This window comes from Ischnura elegans, chromosome 2, assembly GCF_921293095.1.
Source record: "Ischnura elegans chromosome 2, ioIscEleg1.1, whole genome shotgun sequence".
NCBI classification, from domain to species: Eukaryota; Metazoa; Arthropoda; class Insecta; order Odonata; family Coenagrionidae; genus Ischnura; species Ischnura elegans.
In genome coordinates, this window is record NC_060247.1 from 61,136,374 (window position 1) to 61,142,545 (window position 6,172).

The window sequence follows — 6,172 nt, forward strand, 5'->3', positions numbered from 1 at the left end:
TGATGGAGACACGAATACAATGGTAATGGTTGGAAAAATTACGGACTTCTTTTATACGATTACAAAATACATGGTCGATGTAGATTCACTTGCGTAGTGGACTACCAAAGGTCCGTGGTTTGATTCCCGGAAAAGGGAAATTTTTTCTCATGGCAATTCATGTGAATTTGACCTACGCTCCCACGATGGGAAGTTACACGTAATCGCCATGCGCGGCTTTAGCGGAGACTTAAGGATCATAACCGTTTGTGGCTAACCATGGAAGTCCTTCCTACTTCGCGCTGTCATCTTTGATGGTTGTAATAGTCTATGCAGTGGTTCGGAAAGTATAAGATTGATGGTTCGATGCCCGGTTCAAGGAGATTTTTTTTCTCATTACAATTCATGTGAAATTCACCACCATTATTGCGGGAGGAGTAAAATGTTTCTCAAACGAGTAAGTTATTTACCTGGATTTATATCTTTGTTTTTGTGGCTTCAACCTCTTGAGAATGAATTCGTAAGTATACACCGTAATTCATGCATTAGAAGAAAATTTTACTCGTCTTATAGCTGTAAAGACATTTTTTGATGTGGCCAATGTGAACTGACTTACGGAACAATTCGGTCCAACTCTTATTGCCTGCATTCAAGTATTGCTAAACAGATAGATATTAATTGTAGATTGTGTTAAAAAAAGCTATAGAGTTAAAAAAGCAAGTGCAAAAATAACGTTTTAAATGAAAATATGCCTTTTTAGTAAAATAATTGTATTCCAGGAATGGGAGAGCAAGTTGGTATCATGCAGTGAATCCTTATTAATGCGAATAAACTCGAACCTTCAGTCTCATCTTCTTAAGTGAAATTTTTAGGATGGCCTGGATACAATTATAACCTAGTTTCGGTATTTTATTGAATTATTTATATTGGACGGGCGTGTTGTGACGATTTACTGGACCTGACTGCTATTAAAAAGTACATTATTGTACATGCTTAGCGTGACTTCTGCTTCTGCTTCAAGAAAAACCTTGGAAAAACACTCCTGTGGTGAGTTTGATGAACTTATGGTACGTCAGGTACGTCAAGTACGGTAAGAATTGCAACTTATTATGCGCAAAATCTAGTAAAAGAAATTCGTGAATTTGAGGCTCTATAACCTGGATCTATTGATATTTTCCTGGAGAGACCTCAGGTTTAGAAAATATTTCTGCCGCTTTAACGATTAAATATCAATTTGAAATGAATAGGTATACACCAACCTTGTCATGCCTGAGATAAAATATCTCTAGCTGAATGCTTTAGAAGGAATAAACGAACGTGGTCTTTCTGAGGCTAGATCAACCATTGCCGCTTATAATGGTTCCTAAGTAATAATCGATAGGTAGTACTAGATAGCCATCGAAATTTATTCAAATAAATACTTGTATAATTAAATTATTAATTTATTATTTTATTTTACGCCAAGTAAGAACACGGATTAAAGTAGATGATTTGCGATCTCTAAAAATTTACAAAATTTATTATACTACCTGTGACTGAAAGTGTTAATTAAACGTTTCTGCGCATTCTATAACTATTTTATTTAGTGTATCAAAGAAGTTTTCTTGAAAAACTTTCTATTGGTTCGTTAAAATTGAGTTAAAAATAGTCGTTGCTTTATTTCCGCCAGATGACCAATTCAAACGTTCTTTAGCAGGAAATGACGGTAGTGATTGATGCGAAAGCTTTCAGATACACTTCCAGTGCCCAGATCACTTTAACTTGTAATTTATCCTTTAGTACGTATATATCACTGTCTCTCTTTTTTCTTTGTACGATAGAAAACTATTTATTCGATATTTTTTGTCAGTCTTTATCTTTTGCATTGAAAATGTTAAGTGATATAGAAAGTCATGGTAGATTACTGCTGTCATTTTGTGACCAAATATATTATAACTACTTAATAGTCATCAGCCTCTCAACGAACTCTTAAGTTCTGGTATATAAATGAGCTCATGTGAATTCTATAGCAGCTTAAAGAGCAAGTTAAGTGCTATCTACAGTAATAACGGTTTGATAAAAACTACTTACCATTCCTTGATTTCACTTATTATTATTTCACTTATTATTATTACATAAATTGTTACAAGTCGACCATAATGTCGGGTGGTAACATAAAATCAGGAAGCACATAATACAGAGAAACAGAACCAGAATATATATCCATGATAAAAATAACACCCTAATTCTAATCTCTTACAACTAAGAATTTAACATTATCCCAATAAAACAATTTAAAACAATCCCTTAAATACATTAATTCTAATATAATACAACTGAAAAATAAGCATTGGCCCAACTTCAAACTCTCTTTTTGAACCATTATGTACTAAATCAGTAGGTAAGTGCTTCACACTTCTTCCTAAAAATTTTGGCATTTGAAGGGAAGATCTTAAAAATCACTTCAGGTAGGTCATAGGCGAATGTGTAAATGCAACTACAAATATTCGAATTCGTAGTCACTTATTTGCCTTTCATTCACTTGGTGATTCGACACGAATTTTGGTTAGAAAATATGAGAGTAGAGCTCACTCTAGACTAAACCCCAGGCGTGCAGAATCCATACATTCTGGGTATATATCTTGGGCCACTAGCATTTCCAGGGCCACCTCGCTCTTAGAGGGTTGGTAGCGATTGGTAGCTCAACAATCTTTCAAGGATTACATTTTCTAATATCTGTGGAGCAAAATAAGTCGTTCATCATTAAATTAAATATTTTAAAATCGGAATTCAATCCACCTAAAATTAAGATGAAACACTTTAGATGAATGCTGCTTTTTATCGCGACTGTGATTTTCTGTACTTCTATGGTGGTGGTAAGTGTGTAGTTTTACGTTACTACCCTCAGATCATGTGAAAATAGTTCCAAAAAACTTCGCGTGCATTTGTCTCTATTTTTCTGTGAAAGGCTCTTTCTCTTAATTTCTGCTACGTCTTAATTGGATAAGTTTGGTATGGGTACTCAGCCTTTGACCAATTTCGATATTTCTCGAGAATTAATGTAAATTGAGGCCTCAAGTTGGATCTTTGAAGGTGGTGACCTACAACTTAGGTTATTTTATTTTATGGGAAGGGTAAAGACGAGAAGGTGGAGAGAGACACTAGGCATCATTAGCCCTTTCCTAAACAAATTCGCCGAAGGCACCAAGGTTTAACGTCCCATCTGACGGGCGTAGTGCTATGCTAAAAATGCCACGCTCTAGCAGGGATCGGTTAAGCTCAGGAAAATCTCTATTTAACGCATTAACCCGGTTGCGGAGGTTCGTGAATGAGTCCTTTTTTTGAGTAAACTGCTCCGCCTGTTTTCCTCTACTCTTTTTCCACCCTTATTTACTTTTTTATTTAATTCACATTTTTTATTCGAGACTTTTCATTGTATGCATCCCTTTTATATTTCAGATTTCATCTTCAATACAATACCTTTTCATTTCTGAAGTCTTTCTCATTTGCTAATTAGGCACTCCATTGGTCATATTTCTTTGACCTTGATACTAGAATAATCCGAAAAATACCTTTTTTTACTCCCGCCTTACTTTTTTGTATTCACACTGAATTCTGTTTCGTTTTCTCTTAACTCTTCTTACGAAAATAATAAATCTAAATATCTCACCCGCCCGCTGCGAATGAAAGTTTCCATCTTTTTCTTGACGTTTCTGTTTACCTATATCATCATCTTAATGTCAATGTTATATCCCTTACGTTGCATATATTGATAAATATCATATTATATAAACCCAACTCATCCGTCTGTATAGCCGACCTCGTTGGTGGTGGCCTCGTTTGGTAGTCGCCTTTTAATCATGAGTTTGCTATTTTGAATTCATATGCATTTTTACCACTTAAGAGATTAAAGTTGAGGAGTTCTACCTTCGAGATGGTCAAATGTCTTTTTGAATTGTCGCGACTACTGCTGCATCTATCGATATACATTCTTGTTGCTAGATACAGCTAGGGATGCAATTCGCCTTAAAATTGCTTAGATTGACGGATACTCGAAGTTAGATCTCCCGATTGTTGGCAGTTATGCTTCGCATCTTTCGCCTTCATTGCATAGTCATCCCTTACTTTATGTATTGACTTATATTTATAAAACAATTACCACTTTGCTGATTTTAGGGTGGTTTGCAATGTTATCTAATTTTTCTAGAAATACTCTAAATATTATGCCTTGATGATGGTATTTTTTTATTGTTAGCTTGGTAGTCTTTTTTATGCGCTCCTTTATGGATTATTTATCTATTAAAAAAATATTTAACCAAGAGAGAGTAAATTCGTGTCTCGCTCCTCTGGTTACTCTAGTTTAAACGTTCCATTAATAACTGGAGAATTTATATTTTGTTGAAATTTATCTTAACTACATTTAATTCGTCTCTCAGATGCACAAAAGTTTCCCAAAATGAGTATCTTACCCCTTTTCGATTTTCTAAAGGCTACTTGATCTCTGAATGCCACGATTCAAGGCGATATATTACGTGAGCTTCCTTAATGTGCGGAAATGATGTTTTGAGAAATTTTGCCTGTGTTATATTCACCTGAGGACAGTCTTCTTTCGTAACTTCTTTTAAATTATTTCTTACCCGAGACTTCCTTCGGTATTCAAAAGCAGCCGTGGCCTTATCTCTCAAATTTATATCCAGAAAAATAATTTTTCACGTGGGAAGAGGAACCGAGTTGTGACGAAATAGCATCGAATGCGAATTGCGGTAATGGCATTATTAGCATGAAATAAATGACCGCGGAACTGAAGTATAATGCTGATTTTCTGGGGGTTTGAAATATTTTCTAATTTTTCAACAAGAAGGCTATATATTCGGCCTTGATGATGGTATTCTTTTAGTGTTAGCTAGATATTCCTTTTTTATATGGACCACAATTATTTGACCTAGAGAGAGAGAGAGTGAATTCACGGGTCACTCCTCTGGTTGCTTTAGTATACGCGCTAAATGGTTAACTCGAGGTTTTAAATTATATAACATTTTATCTGGAGTTTATATAATTCGTGTCTCAAATGCACAAAAGCTTCCGCAAATGAGTTATCCCTTTTCAATTAGCTAAATGCTACTTGATCTCGGCTTGTCAAGATTCAAGGTGGTTCATTATGTGGGATCCCTATTTTGAAATGCTGTTCTGAGAATTTTTGTGTGTTATCCTCACCTGAAGACAGCCTTCTTTCGTAACTTCTTTGGCATTATTTCATATGCGAGACACCCTGCTGAGGTGTTTAACCGCAGCTGTGGCCTTATCCCTCAAATTTATTTCCATGAAAATATTTTTTTCACGCGTAAAGAGGATCGAATTTGAGTGGTGAAATAGACTCCAATGCGAATTGAGGTAATGGCGTTATTAACCCATTTCCACCAAGAAAAATTTCTGCTAGCGATTATGAAATATTTAGGTACCCTGCTCCTATGATCGTCTTGTTTCTGCATCATCTTGTTTCTTCAGAATGACCGGTAGCCATGTCGCCACACTGGGTGGTAACGAGGTCAGAATCTAATATTGTTCATTCTCTACGAGTGACCATGGCAGAATGGATAAATTTTCCAGAAAAGCATGTACTTAGATGAAGGAAACTTAATCTATACGATACCATGTCCTATTTACTTTCATAATAGTACTTGTATGTAATATAGAGACGATATGCCTTCATATTGAATTCATGTTTCGCACACGTCTTTTTCCGTCAGTGGGCTTACTTCAATCGGATACAAAATAAAATAATAATTGGATTAATTTATTGCAACCTTCAAAAACATATTTGTGACTACTCGATAGCAAAAAGGAGTGTGGGTTTCCTTTGAGAAGCTCAAACAGGTACTCAGAATCGTAGGATGTTGGGCGGAAATGGGTTAATATGATCTAAGTCAGGGATCTTAAAACTTGTCAATGTAAGGACCACATTATATATTTCTCACATTTGTGCAGGCCGAAGGAATAAAAAGTAAAAAATCGAATCAATGACAGTAAATAAATTTCCTCAAAAATTAGAGTATAAACATGGAAAAATCAAAAAATAACTTATTGGAAAAAATCAGGATAAATTTAATAGATTTCTACCTTTAGTGATATGCAAATAAATTAGAGTGACGAATGATACTGTCGTTTTGGCATCAAAATTTCATTGAATTCAAGTTCGAGATTTGATGAGCCAATC